At 42.2% G+C, this 21,649-nt stretch overlaps 3 non-coding genes across 3 annotated transcripts; 1 reads left to right on the top strand and 2 right to left on the bottom strand.

Annotated features, from left to right (window-relative positions):
• Positions 1 to 853: 853 nt before the first annotated feature.
• On the bottom strand, positions 854 to 926 carry TRNAV-CAC (transfer RNA valine (anticodon CAC)). The gene has a single exon. It is a non-coding gene; the product is annotated as a tRNA-Val (tRNA).
• Positions 927 to 8,469: 7,543 nt separating this feature from the next.
• On the top strand, positions 8,470 to 8,542 carry TRNAV-AAC (transfer RNA valine (anticodon AAC)). Its single transcript has one exon. It is a non-coding gene; the product is annotated as a tRNA-Val (tRNA).
• Positions 8,543 to 15,464: 6,922 nt separating this feature from the next.
• TRNAI-AAU (transfer RNA isoleucine (anticodon AAU)) lies at positions 15,465 to 15,538 on the bottom strand. Its single transcript has one exon. It is a non-coding gene; the product is annotated as a tRNA-Ile (tRNA).
• Positions 15,539 to 21,649: the final 6,111 nt, after the last annotated feature.

The following is a 21,649-nucleotide window of genomic DNA, read 5'->3' on the forward strand; positions in this document are numbered from 1 at the left end:
CTTGGTCAGAGCTCAACGATCTCCTGAGCTGGGTGCTGAGTCCCCGGGGAAATGTCCAGCAAGAGCATCTGCACGTCCAGGTTCCTCACGAGGACCACAGTGCACAGACATGCAGGGAAACACACCCTCATCCTCTCTAAATCCACCTGGAGCGTCCTGGATCGAAGTGGAACTTCGCGTTGATCCCATTGAAGCTGAGCTCCTGGCACTCCTGGCAACGAGTAAGCGTTCTGAACCAAGTCTTGACTTGGAGGGGCGGGTCCAACTCAGGGCTCCGCCAGACCCCAGCTTTCCACAAAAGCGCGCCCCTGGGTGGAAACACGCCCTAGCGCAAGGGCCGGCGACCAAGCTGGCTGTGAACCGAACTCCTGAGGTCTTCGTGGGTACCAGGCGGTGGGAGCATCCAGGGAAGGAGTCGTCAGGAGAGGCAGAGTCAGCAGTGGGCTCTGCTCCCCTGAGATCTCCCTGCAGAATCTTATCCATCTCCCTCCCCACGAGACCCCCATACTTCTCTTCTCCATCGTCTCCAAAAGTCAGGTGATACCTGAAAATATTTGTCTAGCGATAAATAAAATGCTGGAAACTGGTAATGTCCATCCGAGTGGCCGTGGACTTTCGGTTACGCTGGGTTTCGTATCTTTTCCTTTTAGAAATCCTGACAGCCCTCAGGGGGGCACTTCGGATTCCTAACAAGATGGAGACAAGATCCCTTCACATCCCCTCAGGCGGCGCAATCAATTGACACCCCACTCCGAGAGCAAAGATCACAAGGATCCTGCTGTGGTGCAATTTTAAACACTTCCACTAGAAGGTTTAGCAGAATCCACAAAAGTTTAGCTTTCCGAAGAACAGGTGTTTCCGCCCGGTTTCGAACCGGGGACCTTTCGCGTGTGAGGCGAACGTGATAACCACTACACTACGGAAACCTCCATGTCATATCTCTTTTTTTCTGTAACAGAGAAGACACTTTTTCTGGCTAGCCCAGGTTTGGTAACATTGAATTAATCTTTTCTTTCAAGAAATTATCAAGATTACTGCGCTTTTCTATTTATTCAAATCAATAATATGCGAGTCAATGAGTCACAATAAGGAAATACTATGCCTCAGGGAAGAATCACGTTCTAAACGCAGGACAGAAATTTTACACAGCCTCGGGGTACAATAGATTTCAGAAAAATTCCTGGATTTTGTCCTATTTAGTGATTTATCTGACATGAGGAGGTTTTGTGATATCCATCTTTTGGGTGCCAGAAAACGATCTCACAAAATAACCAGGATCCGGTGGACTTGAACTCTGGAAACTGCCCATTCTGTGCCGGGCAGTGTTTGACCGATAGAACTGAGGGGCGCGGAGGGGGATGTGCCCACCTGCCTGCCAGGCGGTGTGAGGACTGGGAATGGGGAGGGAGGGTCGGACTTCCTGTGACTGGACTCAGAGCCCGGCGCTGATATGGAACGTGCATGCTCAGTTTCCACGTCTGTCACTGCGTTATAACATGAGGAGGACACTGTGATGACTGAAAGGCGGACCACGGTCCCCAAGATCTTGCCCGCGGCCTTTGGAATGGTGACTGGAACCACATTTCTAAACCTCAGCAGTGCTGGGGGCTCGGAAGGAGACCTTGTCTGTTGCCCGTGAAGGCGGCGATTCGCTCAGGCGGGATTTGAGGTCACCCGGGAAATCTGAGGCGAAAAGTCAGGGAGACTGAATGGCGTCCAAACCCGGCCCTGAACGCGCGGCAAGGGAGATCGGAAGACTCAGAGAACCATCGCAAGGACAATGAGACCCTTCAGAAATTCTTTCAGGACGACATTGGATTTCCAATTTGTGGGGTGCCTGTGCATCCAAGACTTAAAAGAGAAACAGAAGGAAATCGCACCCAGGGGATTGTGTAGATCCCGGAAAACAGCCCAGCATGACTTGTGATCATTTTGTATAATTCATATTCGCTTACAGTGTTTTAGTTAAACGACAACAAGAAAGAGCAAACGTTCTCTTTCTAATATTTTCTATATTATTCAAAGATTGTGCTTCCCTTAACAGTTTCATATTTGTGTGGGATTGTTTTTTTTTTTTTTTTTTTACAAACGCGCGTGTTTTTGAATTAATGTTTGTAGTCAGCTCAGCTTATCACATTTCCACCTAAATTCTCACATTTCTTTACATACTTATTCGAGACCAATGGTATGGGTGGATCAGTAATTAACATCTCCTGTATTTTTAAATTTATGCTAGAAAAATAACCAGAGTGCACTGGAACACACTTTTAAATAGATCATAAAACATTTTCAAACTGTCAAAAACAATAACTCATTAAGGGATAAAATCTTTGTTAATATGTGGGAATAAAATCATGCATCAGATAAAGGCACAAAAATCAAAAAAGTAAAAATCGTAGCAGTAATTTAACAAATTTAGTTATTTTAATAATTAGATTTGACCAGGAAACTATAGAAAACTATATATTAAAAAATTATAGGGGCCAGCCCCGTGGCCTAGTGGTTAAATTTCCGTGTGCTCTGCTTCGGAGGCCCAGGTTTGTGGGTTCAGATCCTGGGTGGGGACATACACCACTTGTCAGCCATGCTGTGGTGGCAACCCACATACAAAGTAGAGGAAGATTGGCACAGGTGTTAGCTCAGGGCGAATCTTCCTCAGCAAAAAAATTAAAAATAATGTATATTATATACATAAAATTAAAATAGGTAAGTGAGACTTAAAATACCTGACTTGAGAATTTATGGAAAGTTCAAAGAAGGCAAAAATCCTTACAAGAGGGTGGTCTTGGAGGATGAGAGGCAGTATGGAAGTCGCCAGCGGCACTAACTCAGAAGCCGGCCTTATACTATATGTCAATTCTGTGATTTATTTGCTTTGTTGCTTAGAGCAAATTGTTTAGCCTCTTTGTGCCTTGGATGCTCCAATGTAAGAAGCCCTTTGAAAAGTGCTTGCCACATGGTATGGATGATTATTATTATCCCAGGTAGGACTGGCTACATAATTTGCTGGGCCTAGTCCAAAATAAAAATACGGGTGCTCTATTTGGGGCTGGGGAAGTCAATCTCCCCTTCCCCCAGGCTGAAGCCCCAATCCATGGTGAGTACTGCAACCTCAGCGCAAAGACTCACTCACTACACAGATAGGGGTGGGCAGGTGAGACTTACCTGGCTGACCACCTAAGGAGAGGTGGTGTTGTCTTGCTCCAGTCTTGGTGGGAGTGTTGGACCCAGAACCCAGGCCCTACCTGAGGTGGAGGGTGGCAGTAGTCATGCGGCTAGGCAGGGGAGGGGAGGCCAGGTGTGTCCCAGGACTAGGGAGCAGGAGCAGGTGGGTAAGAACATGTCCCTGGGAGGCAGGGAGCCAGCAGAAGGCAGACCACATGCAAAGTCCAAGCCCCCAGTGCATGCTCCACTGTCTCATTAGACTTCACTTACAAAATACGAACTCAAAGACAAAATTACTAAGAATTTCAAGACAGTAACCTCAGAGCATTAACTCCCAAGCACAGGGTCCTTCTGAAAGTGAAGTTCTGTGTAGTTGCACTGGTCTCACCCATGAAGATGACCCTGATCCCAGATCTGAACGTCCATGACCCCAAATCTGAATGGGTTCCTCCATCATGGGAGTTGGGACAAACAGTAAAGCTTTTATTTGCTGCCATTTATTGCTTTAAGAAAGCTGCCTGCATCATCTGTTTTGTTAGAGAGACAAATTTTATTTCCAGGTATTTCCATAATCAGAGTTTCTGGAGCACTCATCTGGAAAGATTCACACTCTTCCTCCGTATCTAACTTGGGGTTTTTGAAAACACTTAGGAGAAAACGTGGAGCCCTAGGAGCCACTCATCAGGCCTAAAACTGTAGGATTCGTTCCCAAACATTCATTGAACGCCACTTATATTCCAAGTATGTGAAGGTTCTGAAATGCAGAAACAATTAAGAGAATTTTTGTAATTCTCTGCAGCTCCTAACCCTTGCTTGTCTTTTCTTCTCAAGCAGTAAAGCCATAGTAAGATCAAAAAAACTTTGATGCCTGCAGAGCAACTTCCTCAAAGCTGCTGGTTCCTGAGGTCACCAAGAAAGCAGACACAAAAAGTAGGCCAGCCTGGAATTTCCTCCAGGAGTGGAAAAGAATCTGCACACTGATTGGGAAGCTGAGTCTTCCACTCCCTGTTGATGGATGCTTGGACTAGATTCACTCCAATTTTATGGGTTTGAACTGCTTCTCCTTTGCTCTGAGACTTCGTGGGAAAGGAGGAAGAAATCATGCCTTTGAAAGATTTCATTTTCTCTCAGGTCATGTCCAGAGGATTTCAGTAAATTTCTCCTTAGAGTTGAGGTTCACGACTGTGGAAGTTGAGATTTTTCTTTTTCCTTTTCCTCTCACCAGAGGAAGGTAAGGATTAAAAAAAGGAGAGTGTGATTTTTGTTGTTGCCGTTGTCGAAAAAAAATCTCGAGAGACAATATTGTAGACACCACTGTATAGATGGTAAAAAGGAAGAGTGTTCTCCAGAGCATTGCTGGCAAACTGGGTTGTTAAATGGAGAGTGGTTTGATAACCTGAAGTCAAGGGTCAAAGTGAGTCCCATTTTAGTAAAAATCCCTAATATTTCATATAGTGTAATTTGAGATAGAGAGAAAGCAAATGCTGTGCTTAATTTGCCATATGTATAATTAGGTCTATCTCTAACTTACTGTGATTTTTAATCACTGAAACCTCAAAGATTAATAAAATAAGGTGGTGAATGGGAACCACAATTTACATTTGGATTAAAATACTAAAGAGGATACAAAAATAATTTTTTATGTCTAACTTCCCTGTCTCTCATTTCACCACTGACCATGTCAATCTACTGAGGTTAAGCTGAAGAAACAAATGTCACATCCAGGACATGACCAGAACTTCATTGGCAAGCTGTTGCTATTTCTGATCACTCTTCCTAAGTTCTGACAAATGCTGGCTCACTTACCACTATCCTCACTCCTCTACTGCTCCAGCTTCTCAGAATATGGAGCTAAGGGACAGGACCCACATGAGCTCCACTTTTGGGAGACACAGATGAAGGTATCTTCTATTCCTGAGCATTAATTGCTCTCCATGGTGCTGGACTCAGGGCCTGCTCAGGCCCTCTGAATCCCTGGCCTCCTCTTTGTTGGCTGAAGCTGGCACATTCCATATTTCCAGAGCTTCCACAATAGTCCCCCAAATCAGCCATTAATGTTGTGTTCTGAGAATATTTGGCAATTACAGGCACTCAGGCTTCCTTGAAAATGCTTTCAGGTGGCTCCTTATGGTAGCCAGAAAGAAATGAGGGAATGTAAATGTCAGGAAGACCCCAGAACCCTACAATCCAGTGCCGCAGGCATCATCCAGGTGGCGAAGACTGTAAAACAACTTCTTAGTCTCCCTGTTCTGAAATAAAAACCCAGGACAAAGGGATCAGTGCTTGGTTTATGATGGATCTAGTGGGAACAAAACTAGGGCCTTCTGCATGTAACATGCAGTGATAACCACTACACTAAGGCACGGTGTCCTTGCTGAGGAGGACAGGGGCAAATGCTAGAAACAGCAGGACGCCAACAACACATTGTCTACAGTTTCCAGGTTCAAGGACAGTCTCATCACAAGCTCAGGAAAGGAGGATATTTTAAGTGCTAAGTAACTTTACAGGCAACCCACTTGGCACAAGTTTGAAAGGTCCATCAGTTAGAATATGCTGGGAAAAAGTAAGTTAAGTTGTCCAAAATTGAATTCTTGATTTACACCTGGTCCTTGTTTATTCATTCATTAATTCATCCATCCATCCATTCATCTGTTCCAGGAATGTTAATTGAATTCTTATTATAAGTCAGAGATTATTAAGTAGCTGGGAATAAAGTAGTGAACACGACAGACAAAATATCCTTTTCATCCTGGAACTTATGTTTTCGTTCTGAGCAAATAGTACTTGCTGATTAAATATGCATTTCTTTGATGAAAATTGTTACAATACTTATCAGAAATTTTTTATCAACTTCCTTTCTTCAGGATGGGGAATATTTTGTCCCCTGGACATTGTTCACAAAGCTAAGTTGAGATATTTATGCATGAGGAACTTGCCACTAGAGGCATGAAACTATAATAAATACATAGTGTGGGAATTGTTATATATACATATATAAGCTATGCTATATATTTGCTCCCTTTTAATTGGTCCTAATGAACAATTTTTTTTATGCCTTTATTTTAAACTTTTCAAAACCCATCCAGGTTTTGAGAAGGTATGCCTTGTTGCACAATTTGGCCTGTACAGTGCACCTGTGTTTTGTTGTCAAACCACAAGAAACTGTCTCATTTAGGAGTGTTCAAAGTGGGTGTCTGCATGAATCTCCCTACCAAGGTCCTGGCAGGCTACTAGCATGATGAAAAGACGACTCAACTTGATGGTCTGTCTGACAAGATTTTAATTCTTCAGGCCATTCAGCTTCAAAAAGAAAACAGCCTATGAAGCCATTTGCCCCTTAGACAACAGAGAAGAACATTCGGTACCTGCATCCCCTAGATACTCAAGAGAAAGTGAGCCCAACCTGCCCTGGAAAGATGGCTTTTCAGTGATGCCCTACTCCTCACAGAGGCTAAGGCCCTGGGAGATTGCTCTGGAAGCAGTGTCAAGTAATAGATTCATCCCAGGGGGAAAAGAGACTGTCGAGAAAAGATTGTCTTGCATGTAGAAGTGCTCAGCAAAGGAAACTAAGGCACAATCTCCAATAAGTAAAAATACATGTGATGTTCACTGCACAGTTCTTTCAAATGTTACGAACGCTTCTAGATTTTACCATAAAATATTGGCCCTTTTCATTCATTGTTTACACAAAAGCCAAGAGGTCTTTGAACGGAAATGGAAAATGCCATGTTCTTCTTCAAAAAGTCAATTCTTTGCAACACATCACGTTCAGATTAAATCTAAATTCCATACTACGGAAGATCTTCCTGTATCTCCCTGATCCAGCATCAGTTATATTACTTACTCTCAGTAGAATAAATTTCCATGAGGAAAAGGAATAAACAAATGCACACTCTGATTCAAACCTACAATTGGAGCTCCTCACACTGCATTAACAGTTACCCAGTGCAGGAATCCCCTCTCCATTCAAAGCTCTTCAACCATTTCACATTTGTTTTTCCATTAACTAAGTCACATCGATTCCTCTAGCCAGTATTTCCTGACCATTAGGACTGGAAGGGATGCCCCCTTTCTCTGCTCCTGGGAGATAACCCTGCAATTTTATAGCTGTCATTCCATGCAGCTCTCTTATTATAACTAAATTACTATGTGCGACTTTATCATTTTGATCACCTTAGGTCCCCCTTCCCTCCTTCTAGTTTGTCCGGTCTAATTTGTCACTTCTAGTTTTTCAGATACCTCCAGTGACCCTAATGTAACCGGGTTATTCAACAGTTGCTTTAAAATAAACGACAAACCAACTTACTGAGAAAGCTTAACAAAGCTATGCCTTAAATATAACAGCTGTTTACCCCGTTGATCTGATCTGAAAGCAAAAAAAGGTGAGACTAGAGATTGTGTCAATGAGAAACATGTCTCTCTCCTCCACTACCCACAATATTTCCATCAGGTCACATTCTAGCCACCACAAGAGGGAACCAGGCTGTGACCTTCCCAAAAGGCCCGGAAGCCTCTGTCTTGTCACTGGTTTCTCAGGACTACTTTGCGGAAAGGCACTTTTTCACTACTGAGCATCTTCCGCAGGGGCTCAGACTTAGAAACTAGTAGAAGGCACATCGCTTCCAGTGTTCGGGGAAAGGACAGTGACGTGGGAGAATTGAAATGGGGTGAATAACAAAAAGTCAGGAAAATCACAAAGGACATCCTCCCGGTATGAGACGTTAACGGCCATCACACACCGAGCTGACACAGTCAGAGCAGTAAACATGAGTGACACAGAACAGAAGAGAGAAGCTCGTTTGACGTCGGCTAGACCTCCTCGCCAGCTTCCACTGTGACAAACTTCCCAGCCACCCCCACCGCCCTCGCCTGACAGACAGCTGGGCACAGTCCGCCGCCCTCCCTCTGCCCCGCAGTCTCTCCCGCCATTGCCCAAGGAAGTCCCCTGAGCTCCGCCAGTCGGTTCTAGTTCCTGAAGGATGATTTTCAGTCATTGAGAGATGAAGATCAGGGCGTTTTACAAGCTCAGAGAAACGTGCGTAGAAGATATCAAGCAATTTCTTGAAATAAAATTTCCCAGGAGCCTGCCTAAGATTGCCCTGCCTGGCGCTTGTAACGTAATTGGGGCTCTGGGAGTAGCATTGGCCTGACTATGAGTTATGGAGTTTAGATATTTTTGATACTAGAATCTGAAAGTGTAGAGGGAAAAATAGCGCCTCAACTGACAAAAGATCCTAAAGGAAAGATTAAATTTAATGTTCTTTGTAATTAATTTAGAAAGGTAAAGGGCCGTTAAGAAGGCGGGTTTCCGTAGTGTAGTGGTTATCACGTTCGCCTAACACGCGAAAGGTCCCCGGTTCGAAACCGGGCGGAAACAACTTTTACGTCTTCCTGAAAATTCTCAGTTTTGGTCCAGAGATGTTCTCTCTGAATCTCTCTACATTTCCACCAACTCTCAAACCTTGGTGCTCACTTTACAGCACGGGCCTTTAAATCACAAGAATTATACAACAAGACCAGAGCTCAGACTTGCTCCAACGCCCCTATCCGTACCGTTGTATTAGAGAAGACAACGCGTTGTATTAGAGAAGATAACGGAGCTTGGTTGTGGTGCCTGTCCGTCCCAGGCGGCGTGGTCCCCATCTGTTATGGGCAGGAACAGAGAAAGAACCTCCCTGACACAGAAGTGTGGTTGATGAATGCAAGGAGGATCAAGAAGCCAACAGTAACTGCAGGAGAAAGAGCCGAGTGTAGAGTTGTTTCTGGAGGCAAAGAGGAAACAGATGGAGGGGAGAGATCAAGTGGAGCCTTGTTATTTCTTTAAGGACTTTGGCCTTTACTCTGATAAAATGAGGAAACATTCGATTTTAAGCAGTGGAGTAACTTTACATGACTTAACTCTTTCAAAAAGGCCCCTCTGGCAGGTCTGTGGAGCATATTTTGCACGGAGAAAACAACAGAAGCAAGGAGATCTCTTCAGTTCCTTTCATTATGTTACTTAGAAATAACTGTGGCTTGGACAGGATGGTGGCAGTCGAGTTGGTGAGAAGTAGTCATAGTCTAGATTTATTTTAAAGATAGAGTCAAGAGACGTTGCTGAGACAATGGATGTGAGGAGGGAGAGAAAGTAGAATGAGTGATGGCTTTGAGGTGTTTTGCTGAAAACCTGGGAGGATGGAGCTGCCATTAACTGAAATGGGAAGACTGGAGGTAGCAGGAAAACACTGATTAGGAAATGATTAGGAAAACAGGATGATTAGGAAAACATTGGGAGTTCTGTTTTAGACATGCTAACTTTTAGATTCCTAGTATAAAACACTCAAGTGTATTGCTAGGGAATGAGTTGAATTTACAAGCCTGGAGTTTAACGAAGTGGTCTAGTCTTCAGATACAAATTTGCGGGTTGTAGTCACACAGACGTTCTTTAGGCCATGAGAATAGATAAAAGCACCAAAGAGTGAGTGCATATAAAGAAGAAGTCCAAGGATCAAACCCTGAGACATTCCATTATAAAAAAGGGTGGGTGAGAATAGGGGAAACAAAGGATATTGAGAAGGAGAAGCGAGTGAGGTAGAAAGAGAATTAGGATAGCAATGTCTTGGAAGTCAAAAGAAGAAAATGTTTTAAGAAGGATAATGGGCCTATGGCTCCTGAGAAGTCAAGGACTTGGAAGTGATCATTAATTTCAGACAGTTAGAAGTCATTGGTGATCTTAACAAAAACTTTCCCTGATGTAGTGATGCCAGAAAAACTGAACGTAGTGGGTTAGAACAAGAATGGAAGGAGAGTAATTGCAGATAGTAAATCTTTATTGTTCCATAGAGATTTTGTATGAAGTCATCTGAGAAATGGAGCAGTAGCCCGAGGAAAATATTAGGGCAAGAGAAACCTTTTTAAGATAGGAGTCAAATAGTATATTCGAAAGTTCATGAGAATAACCCAATAGTCAGAAGAAGATTGTTCCAGTCAAGGCAGATCTCTTTAAGTCATTAGTAACTCACTGATAGGAATATAAGAAAATTCTTTTCCCTGAGGAGACTAAAGCATTTTCAAAGGTTTATGATAGCACATAGGTTATGATGTCACAAATAGATTTAATTCCATGTTTCCCTTCCTGGTTATTTTTCCTTTTCAGGACAAAGTCACATGAAAACTGGTTCTAGAACGATGCTGAAATTGAAAACGGTGGAAGGAATCATGAGATATCTGCTATGGAGTAACAAACTTGGCAATCCACTAGCTTGCCATGTCATTAGTCTCATTTAATAGACACCGTCAGCCTGCAACCACAAAAGTGATATGTGCTTTTGGAGGGTTGTCCTGTGTTCTAACATGTAATGCTGACAGCCAATCTGGCCATATATGATTGGGCCAGAGCTCTCAAAAGCAGTCAACCCATGGGCTGGCAAGTGACCTGTAAGGAGACCTATAACCTGATCCTCAATAAAAATCTCTGCCCCAAAAGTGGTTCAAGTATTTAGATAGGTGGTCCACATGGATTCTTTAGGGGGGCAATTGGAACTTGAAAAAGCACAGAGAGTCAGACAGTAGGCAGAAGAGACATAATAGATTCAAAGAGAAAATGACGCTGAGAGATTTAGTGATTCGCATTAATCCCTAATTGCCAGCATAGAGAACGGTGAACTGCTGCCCTTGAGTGGGGTCAAGATAATCTAGACCCTCTATACATCTTAATAATTAAGAGACTCTTCTAGCTAAAGTATAGGTGATCTTATTCCTGAAATCCTAATTGGATAACTCCCACTCCACCCAGCTTCTAGATATGGGAAGAAGAGAATGGAGGTGGAGAAATGTAACACCCAAGGAGTCCTCCTATGAACTTTTGGAAAAGGGAAATGTGCCTTTCCAGCTCTATCAACCTAACATCTCTGGAGGGCCACATCTAAGGTGATGTTTGCTCCTCTCTCCCCGACCCTCTCTTCAAGCATGTGTCTTCTTTGCTTTAGACAAAGAACTTAATCACTCATTCATTCAATAAATATTTATGGAATGTAGACTATGTGTTAGATACTGCATCAGTCACTGGGATAAAAGCTGTGAACAAAATAGGCAAAAATCTCTTTCCTGTCTAGTGGAAGAGTTACAAAATTTTTTAAAAAATAAAGTTGCAAATAAGATGCTAGGTGATGTGACACTAAGTGCTAAGGAGAACAATTAATCAGGGAAGGACATTAGGGGTGAGTCTTCATTTTCAATTTCTAAATGGAGCATTGGTGACATTTGAGCACAAATCTGAAGTAAGGAAATGAATGAGCCATGGGGATACCTAGGTAAAGTAACACCAGACATAGGTTAACGTGTCCACAAAGACCCTGATGTGGAGTTTACCTTGTGTATTTGAGGAAGAGCAATGAGGCTAATTTTGCTGGTATAAAATGAATGATATTTCAATGTACATATCAGTTATCTATTACCACTAATATACTGCTTAACACACCATCCAAGTTCAGTAGCTTAAATTATTAGATTCTAGTTAGCTCACTAGTCTGTGGTTTGCTAATCTAGGTTGGAATTGACCAGACTGTTTATGTCCCACCTGGGCTGACTCACATCTGGTGAACAACCAACAATCAGCTAATCTCCATATGTCTCTTTTTCCCCAGCATGCTAAACCCGGTCAAGTTCTCATGACAATCACTCAGGGCAAAAGCAATCAGGAAAAAAAAAAAAAAAAAACAACCCTCCTGGAACTAATAAGCAAGTACAGCAAAGTTGTAAGACACAAGGTTCATACATAAAAGTCAATCACTTTCCTACATACCAGCGATGAACTATTGGAATTTGAAATGAAAAACACAATATAATTTACATTAGCATCCCCTAAAATGAAATACTTAGGTATAAATCTAACAACATTTATGTAAGATCTATATGAGGAAAATTACAAAACTCTGATGAAAGATATCAAAAGAGAACTAAATAAATAGAAAGATATTCCATGTTCATGGATAGAAAGACTTAATATTGACAAGATGTCAGTTCTTCCCAACTTGATCTATAGATTCAACACAATACCAATCAAAACCCCAGCAAATTATTTTGTGGATATTGACAAACTGAATCTAAAATTTATATGGAGAGGCAAAAGACCCAGAATAATCAACACAATATTAAAAGAAAATAACAGTGTTGGAGGGCTAACACTACCTGACTTCAATTATTATTATAAAGCTACAATAATCAAGACATCTTGGTACTGAAAAAGAATAGATAAATAGATCAGTGGAGGGATGACCCCGTGGCTTAGCGGTTAAGTGCGCACGCTCCACTACTGGTGGCTCGGGTTCAGATCCCGGGCGCGCACCGACACACTGCTTCTCGGGCCATGCTGAGTCCGCATCCCACATACAGCAACTACAGGGATGTGCAACTATGACATACAACTATCTACTGGGGCTTTGGGGGGGAAAAAGGAGGAGGATTGGCAATAGATGTTAGCTGAGAGCCAGTCTTCCTCAGCAAAAAGAGGAGGATTGGCATGGATGCTGGCTCAGGGCTGATCTTCCTCAGAAAAAAAAAAAAATTGATCAGTGGAACAGAATAGGGAGCCCATAAAGAGATCCACACAAAAAGAATCAGTTGATCTATGATCATGAAGCAAAAGCAATACAATGGATAAAGGACAGTCTTTTCAACACATGGTGTTGAACCACTGAACATCCACATGCAAAAAAAATAAATCTAGACACAGACCTGATACCCATAACCAAAATTAACTCAAAATGAATCATAGACCTAAGTGTAAAGCATAAAACTATCAAACTCCTAGAAGATGACATAGGAGAAAATCTAGATGACCACTGAGTCCGGTGACAATTTTTTAGATACAACACTAACGGCACAAGGCATGAAAGAAACAATCGATAAGCTGGCCCTCACTAAAATCAGAAACTTCTGCTCTGCAAAAGACACTCTTAAGCGAATGAGAAGACAAGCCACATACTAGGACAAAATATTTGCATAAGACTTAACTAACAGAGGACTGTTATTCAAAATATACAAAGAGGTCTTAAAACTCAATAACAAGAATATGAACAACTCAGTTAAAAAATGGGCAAAAGATCTCAACTGATACCTTACCAAGTAAGATATACAGATGCCAAATAAGCATACGAAAAGATGGTCAACATTATATGTCATTGCGGAAATGCAAATTAAAACAACAATGAGATACCACCACACACCTATTAGAATGGGCAAAATCCGAAACACTGACAAGACCAAATGCTGGGGAGGATGTGGAGCAACAGGAACTCTCATGTATGTTGGTGGGAATGCAAAATGGCACAGCAACTTTGGAAGACAGTTTCTTAGTTTCTTACAAAACTAAAAATACTCTTACCAACCATACGATCCAGCAGTCACATTCCCCAGAATTTAGCCAAATGATTTGAAAACTTATGTCCACACAAAAACCTGCATATAGATGTTTACAGCTACTTAATTCATACTTGCCAAAATTTGGGAGCAACGAAGATGTCCTTTAGTAGGTGAGTAGATAAATACACTGTGGTACATCCAGACATTGGAAGATTATTCAGCACTAAAAAGAAATGAGCTATCAAGCCATGAAAAGATATGGAGGAATCTTCAATGCATATTACGAAGTGAAAAAAGCCAATTAGAAAAGGGTACATACTGTACGATTCAACTATATGACATCTGGAAAAGGCAAAATTAGGGAAGAAAAATAAAAGATCAGTGGTTACCAAGGATTAGGAGGAAGAGAGGGATAAATAGGCAGAGTGCAGAGGATTTCGGGTAGTGAAACTCTTCTGTATGATACCATAATGGTGGACATATGTCATTATATATTTGTCAAAACCTATAGAATGTACAACACCAAGAGTGAACCCTAATGTAAACTATGGACGTTGGGTGATAATGACGTGCCAAAGTAGGTTCATGAGTTGTAACAAATGTATCATTCTGATTTAGGATGTTGACAGTGGGAGAGGATGTGTGTGGCAGGGGAGGGGGTATGTGAGAACATGCCCCTCTGTTTTGCTGTGAGCCTAAAACTGCTCTAAAAAATAAAGTCTATTTTTAAAAACGAACAAAAAAACTAAACAAACACCCCCCCCAACAAAAAAACAAGCATAAAAAGCAAAGGGCTTATTCAAGAATCTTCTTTGTCAAGTTTGTTACTAGCTCATTGGCAAAAGCAAGTTGCAGTGCTCAGCCTAGAGAGAGTGGGAGCACTACAAAGTCACATGAAAAACAGCATGGATAACGGGAAAGGGGAAGAATTGGGATCATTAAGGCAATAAACTCACCACAGGTAGCTAATTATTTCTGGTTGATTTGATGTAGGAAGGTCAAGAAAAAATCAACTTTTTTGTTACCTGGTTATGTGTTCCACATGTTCCAGATTCTTACCCCAACTCTATCATCACCCAAGCCATAAGCATGACCCACCCTGCCAGTTACAACATCCCTCAAACCCACCCATCCCTCACCCTATGCTTAACAACATCTCTGCTATTCATCCCATCACTGAACTTAGAGAGTCCCAGAGACAAAAACGATGTTTATATTAAACATTAGTTGGATCAATAAATAAATAAATAATGAGATTTTGCTTTTATGCCAAAGTAAAATGTTCAAAACATAAACTAATAACGTTTGAAAACTAACTCGGATGGTGAGGCTTCATACAGTCACTCTGTAAATAGTTACCGAATGCCTACATTGTGTTGAGAACTGTCTTGGGTCCTGGAGATCCAAAAAGAAAAAGAAAATCTGTCCTCGAGGAGAGAAATTCTGGTAAAAGCCGACGGATATTTGAAAAAAAACAGAAAAGAAAGGAAAAGATGCATTGTGTCCGATTGTGATCATTTTAGCAATAAGCAATAGCGACGTCAACTGTGTTGAAAAGGCAGCGCAAAGGACGAGAAGACAATCAGGTAGACGAAGGAGGTAAGGGCCACACAGAGACTCGGTAGACTGCACTCTAGGAAAGGGACAAGGAAGCCCGGGCACTCACAAGGTCAGAGACCGTCAGACACACATCTCCCCTCCAATGCCATCTCTACTCTCCTATCCTTATTTTCTTTCCTAAAATTTCTATGTAAAGCCTTACGTCACTTTCTCCACAAGTAGTTTTTTTCTTTTTCCCCCTTGAAGAGGGGACAAAGAAGGTAGGTTGTCATTGACGAGGATTATGAAATGAAGTCAACATTTAATCCCAATTTTATGTCGGAGAGGCTATTTCCAATATGTGAGATGAAGACAACAAAATTAATTTTGATTTAAAGGAGAAAGAAGGAGACTCTTCGTGGCCCGTACGGGGATCGAACCCGCGACCTTGGCGTTATTAGCACCACACTCTAAACAACTGAGCTAACCGGCCACCCTGCAATCCGCATATTTCATTTAAAAAGTAAAAAGTGTGTTCACATTCTTTTGCTTAAAATTAAAGGAGATCTTTCTTCCCCATTTGCAAAAGAAATTTTTTCGTTTAACATCTCTAAACCAAGATCAAGTGACATTATTTCTCCCTCCTCTCTTCAAGTTTTCCATTTCCCCTTTCTGCACTCCCACGAGAAGAAAAAGACAAGACGAAAACGCTGACTCCGGCAGAAAAGAATTTCGCCTCTCCCGTGGAAACAGACTTTCTCAAACTTGTCGATTCCGTCCCGAGAAAACACAGAGAAATATTCACAACGCAGACTTCCTTCTTCCCACGCCGGGAAGGATCTGGAGGTGAAGCTGTTCGCCCCGAGCTTCACCTCCGAATGAGCAGATTCTGAAACTGACCCTCCAGCCGGAATGTCAGGTGGATTTGGTCCCGGGTCCCAGTAGGGGGATTCCTTTCCATCCCGGAAGGAGGGAAATCTCTGGCACATCTGGGTTCCTAAGGACTGGGGAGATGCTCCTTCGCCGTGCTCCCCTGACAACGCCCGGCGCTGTGAACGTCTGGTGCTTCCCTTTGCGATTTTATTATCATTACCTGCTTGTGTTTCTCTTTCTTCTCCTTGAAGGCGAGACTGTGCTGTCTTCATTCCTCTGGTACCCGGGTGCCCGCACAGCGGGTCGGTTCTCAGTCATTTAATGTTATGAATGGGGGAAAGGTGTCCAGAAAGTCATTTCTGCTAATGATCTGATCTTCGAAATCGAGCTCGAGGATACTATGGGTCAGTCAAATGTCATCAGGTGTTTCCATTTTTTCTTCTTTCCGGAAAGTTATTTTCAACAGAAACCAATTCGCCTCCTCCCTGGTGGAGTGCGGTGTTGGGATGGGAGATAATGGAGAAAGATGCCCTTCAATAACAGCTCGGAGATCGTCGGCCGAAAAGGACCTTCTATTCCAGTTCCGGCCACTCTAGTTCCAGGAAGAATTCCAAGGACTTCCTTCTCCGCCAGGCTTCTTCCGCGTCTCTTCGCATCCGGCCGCCCCTGGGGCTCCTGGCGCTCCCTCCGCTCCCGCAGCCCAAGGTTCTCAAGTTCAGATTGCAAACCGGGTTTAGCAGGTGTGTGTGTGTGTGTGTGTGTGGTGTGTGTGTGTGTGTGTGTGTGTGTGTTGGAGGATCAAGTCTGACCTCCAGAGCCCTCGCAAAGATCCTGGACAGGCAGCTCTTGGTCCTGGACAATTTCCCAGAAACTCAGCGTCCCGCTCGGAGTTCGGTGCCCACGCAGGCCACGGCCATTTCCAGCGGAAAGAGGGATCCCAGCCGTTTCTGGAGAGACAACTGCACCCGCAAGCGCTCTAGATTTTCGGGCCGCTTTCAAGTTTCTCGGATTTCTATTCTGAAGGCTGAAAGAGTGACGCTCAGCTGGCCACCAGGCCCCTGCTGTGAGAAGCCCCAGCAGCTACAGACCTCCAAGCACCGGAGGGAAGGACGGGCTAGAATAGTCGAACTGAGTGGGGCCTTTTAACATTGGGTTTGGAGGCTGTTTCCAATAAAAACAAGATACAAACAAATGCTGAAGAGTTAACAGAGCTTAGACGTTTTATCCTCGGCCAAGTTGAGCCGTTACCCTTCAAAATTTTGTTACCTATACCCCTCCCCCAAACCTCTGTCCCCCGGCACATTTTCTGACGACTGCTGATTATCAGAAGATTAAGCAGTTGCTTTTCTTTGTGTTACAATCACTAACAATTCAAAAATGAAACTGTTGCATCACTCGAATATATTGAACATAAATTCTGAATAATTTGATACAATCGTTATTTATGAAAAAATGTATGAACAAATACTTCTTTTACAGGCTTTAATCTTACAGCATTATTTTCTTCTTGAACTTCACTTTCCCACAACTACGTATCAATATAAAAAATAATTTTATGCTTGAAATTATTTCAGACTTCCTATATTCTACTTTCCTGCAACAGAAAATATATATGCACACCACCGTGAATTTGGGGGAGGGCGTAAGGCTCTAATTTTCATGAGTTTCTCTGTAATGAATTATCATTAAAATTAGTATTTATACAAAATTAATCACAACAACAGAAATACTATGAATTTGAAAACTAATTGGTAAAATTAAAGGTAAAAAATAATTGAATGTTTATCTAAATAATACACCTAGGCTTTTAAAATTGGTTCATACAATCATGGATAAATTCAACATTACCATGATAAGTCATGGTTCAGCATTAATGTTATGCCTAGTTTATAACTACTGAGGAGATGTATTTAATATACAAATAAAATAAAAGTAAATCAGGTTTTGTTATACAAATGTCTTACAATTATTTAACACTTTCTCAAAAACACTCTGCAAAAAAATCACATGGTAATCCACCATCAATAATTATTTCTCACATTCTATTACATTTGATAACCTGACTAGATTCTCCTTTAATTTATCTAAAGCAAATAATTGGAAACTTCTTGACTTGCTAAAGGATAGTTACCTATGTATTAGAACAATTCAATTATCTTAACCTTTCCCCAGCCTTTCTAATTGTCCCTGTGTTGGAACCTGAAGCTTGTTACACTTTGAGTTGATGAACCTTAGTCAGATTTGAGAAGAGTGAGAGGAACATGTTTCTTGTGCAATGTGAGAAAAGGCCATTGAGAAACGCACACCTTGATATCAAGACTGTTCTCAGGTCAGTTTTAGATAAAATCCATATGGTGATTGATGATTAGGAAATTGATAGCCTGATGCTTCCTGGGCAGTTGCACTTCTTGCAAGGTCTTCCTGTGCCCCAGTATTGAGATTACCCTGGTTTGATCACTGTTGCATTGGACCACTGGAACTCACTCCCTGAGAAGTGAAAAAAGTAGACATCTACCACCTATCATGTCCCCTACTTTGTGGTAGCCACACTCCTGAGGGGTAGGTATTACTGAATATTTAAGTAAGTTCATCACAATCACATGGTTAACAAGTAACCAGGGCACGTGAAAGCCATCCTCATCTATGCCCTGGCAATCTGAATTGAAACACTTTTGAATTTGGACCGGCGTATTCAGTGAGGAGATATAACTAAAATTTTCTCGGTAGCTCTAGGAAACATATTAATTTAATCAATTTAATTCAAGGGCAAAGGAAACTCACTACACGAACTACAAGTTTATCGTCATTGGTGTGAAAAGGCTTTTGATGACATCACAACTTGCTTCTGATTCATGAGGAAAAGCCTGACTGTTGAGCACCTTTTTGGAGAGTCTGCCCTGCCGTGGAAAAATTTTCAATTGAAAACAAGGAAATGTAGCTTACTTCTAGCTACTCTGGGTAAACATTGTAGAGGAAAATGAAGAGTGAGGCACATCAGTTCAAATGGGGCAAAAAAAGGACATATATCACCTAAAAAGATTAGTCAACAATGGAATTTGTGCAGATAGGGTATAGAGCTATAAATATGAGTGACCCAGCACGGAAGGGCATTTGACCTCTCCTAGCCTCACTTGGCACATCTTCCAGGCTCTGTACACCCTATACCTCATCACCACCAGGACACACCTCATCTTGCCTTGGCCTTATGGTCTCTCCCTGAGCAGGGTTGCCCTTCAGAGACTGCTGATGGCTTCCAGGGATCTTTCTTTAGATTCTGATACCTTTTCAGGTCACTTCAGGCATTAGAATGATGCAGGAGACAAGGCATTTCTTGAATTCAAATTCCTTCCTCTAGTGCCTGAGGTTCTGGAGGAAATGAAGGCAGTAACTTCACCACAGAAGGGAGAGTCTAAGGAACAAAAGGCAAACTCCTAAGGAAGAGATAGGGATGGAAGCAGGAGATGGGAAGTTGTATCTTTCTGTCAGTGGCCCTTTAAACAGAAGAATCTCCTTTCTCTGTGAACTACCAGGGACTCCAGACCTTTGGGGCAGAGTGTGGAGCGGAAATCACACTCTTTTCTCTGGAAGGACAAGGAAATCAATGTCCTATGGAGACTCACACACACAAATCAAATTGTACCCTCAATTTGTGGGTGTATTTCGTGAATAGGCAATCATGGTTGATTGAAGTTCACCAAGGGTGCTGTATGGGGCGCTGGGAATTTTACATGAGTGAGCACACTGTAAGCCTTGCCCTCAGTTGCATCAGCCTGTTGGATTGTGAATGGGTAAAAATGGGAAAAAAATTTTTTTGAGAATGAATTTACAGCTTCCTAGAGCATCCTAATTTATTCCCTGCTTTTATAGCTAAGACTGAGAGACAACTTCTGCTGAGAACAGTTCAGGGGAACGAAAAGCAGAGAAAAGGGGCTGGTATGGAAGCAAACCTGCAACCTGCGGTTAGGACCACACTCTAGCCCAACAGACATACCCAGCCACCTTACTGGCTTGTGTTTTATTTGAAAGTGTTCACTCCATCAGCATTATTCCTGTGGATGAGGAAGGCCAAAGAAGCCCCTTTCTGCCTCCCACTCCTGTCTTAATAAAATGAATGAGAAAATTTCAATTCAAACAAACAAATAAACCTTTGGTTTGTAGCTGTACTCATGGACTTGACAGAGAAAGCCTAGGCTTGTTCAAACTTGTGGCTTCTGACTGGGGAGTCGACAGAGATTTCTCCTTCTCCTAAACAGCACGGTGATGAGCACATGGTGAGTCAGAACCACTGAACCTAGAGCGGCAGGCATCCCCACAGAGGGAAGAAACCATTTTGTACCTAAATGACAATCCTACCATGTGACTCTCCTTTGGATGATTTTTCATGGCGTCTCTCAGTTCTCACTTATCTGGCCTGTCCATGGCCAGGCTTGGGGTTGGAGCCTTCCTACCTGTTTGTTTCAGGTTTCCAGAGTGACCTCAAATCGCATTTCTGCGAATAGCTGTCATCTGAGAAACCTCAGTACTGCCCAGCGACCATTTCAGGGGAGGTGAACACATGGGAGCCCAGCATTTCTTTCCTAGCTCCTCCTTTACTCTGTTTTTATAGTATTTCCTTAAATTCTCTATTTTTGAACAGGAAAGGAATTTATATGCAAAGGCATGCAGTGAGGATCTCCCTCTTGCTGCTGAACTCTTAATGCCCAGTCCCTACCCTCCCAATAGATTTCCCTTGTTTTTAGTTTCTGTGCATACATGAATTGGTGATTTGATAGATGTTGCCCATGTGACCTCCATAGAGGCTGAGCCCAGTGTTTTTGTTTGTTTGCTTGCTTGTTTTAACTATGTTGAACAAAAATGAATTGAGTCCTGGTTCTGGATTCCCTGCTACAGGTCTGAAGCAAAGCCAGGGAGAAAGTGAAGATGTAGTGGCATTCACATTGGAGACATGCTTGATTCTGGAGTGTCACCTTCTCTGGGGTAAGGGAGGCTTTGGGGTGCAGCACATGTTGTTTGGCAGAGGGAATGATATAGAATCAGGTGGGAGAAGGAAGAGGCTGTGTGGAGAAGAGGAACAAGGGGCCAGTTTGCCGAGTGGGCTCCTTTTGTGCACCTCAGGGAGAACGTGGGAAATAAAAACTTGACAGAGAAGAGCTAAAAAGATGCCAGTGTGTCTGGAGAGTTGGGCAGGGATGGAGGAGGGACGAGTGATAGGAGATTAGGCCAGAGAAGTAACACTTAGACCAATGCAGGGCCTTCTAGGTAGAGTTACCTATAATTAAAAACTAAACCTTGAAGCCATTGATAGTGAAAGGTGCACTAAAAATAATTAGCAGGCATTGATTGTCTTGAAATAAAATAAAATGGAGACCACTTGAAAATCCCCCAATCAGACAAAACCGGTTAAACCACATAAATAAAACTTAACCTAGCTTGTTTCAGGGATATAAGCAAAACTTACTTCAGGTTATTTCCTGTAAATGCTTCTCATAATTATAAACAAAATTTAAGTCACCTTCCTAAAATGATATAAGATAACCACTTTTAACCAATCCCCCTGCCATACGGAAACACCCATCGTAATAGCCAATCATTGGAAAGGTTGAATAACTTCCTCGTTTTCACTTTATAAACCATCCTGTAACATCATCTCTCTGAGCTTCATACCGGTTCCAGGTTTGAATTCTCCCTGCTCACAGTTTGTTTCTTACTCAATAAAATATTCATATTAAGA

This window comes from Ceratotherium simum, chromosome 13, assembly GCF_057802395.1.
Source record: "Ceratotherium simum simum isolate JZ-2026a chromosome 13, ASM5780239v1, whole genome shotgun sequence".
Lineage (NCBI taxonomy): Eukaryota > Metazoa > Chordata > Mammalia > Perissodactyla > Rhinocerotidae > Ceratotherium > Ceratotherium simum.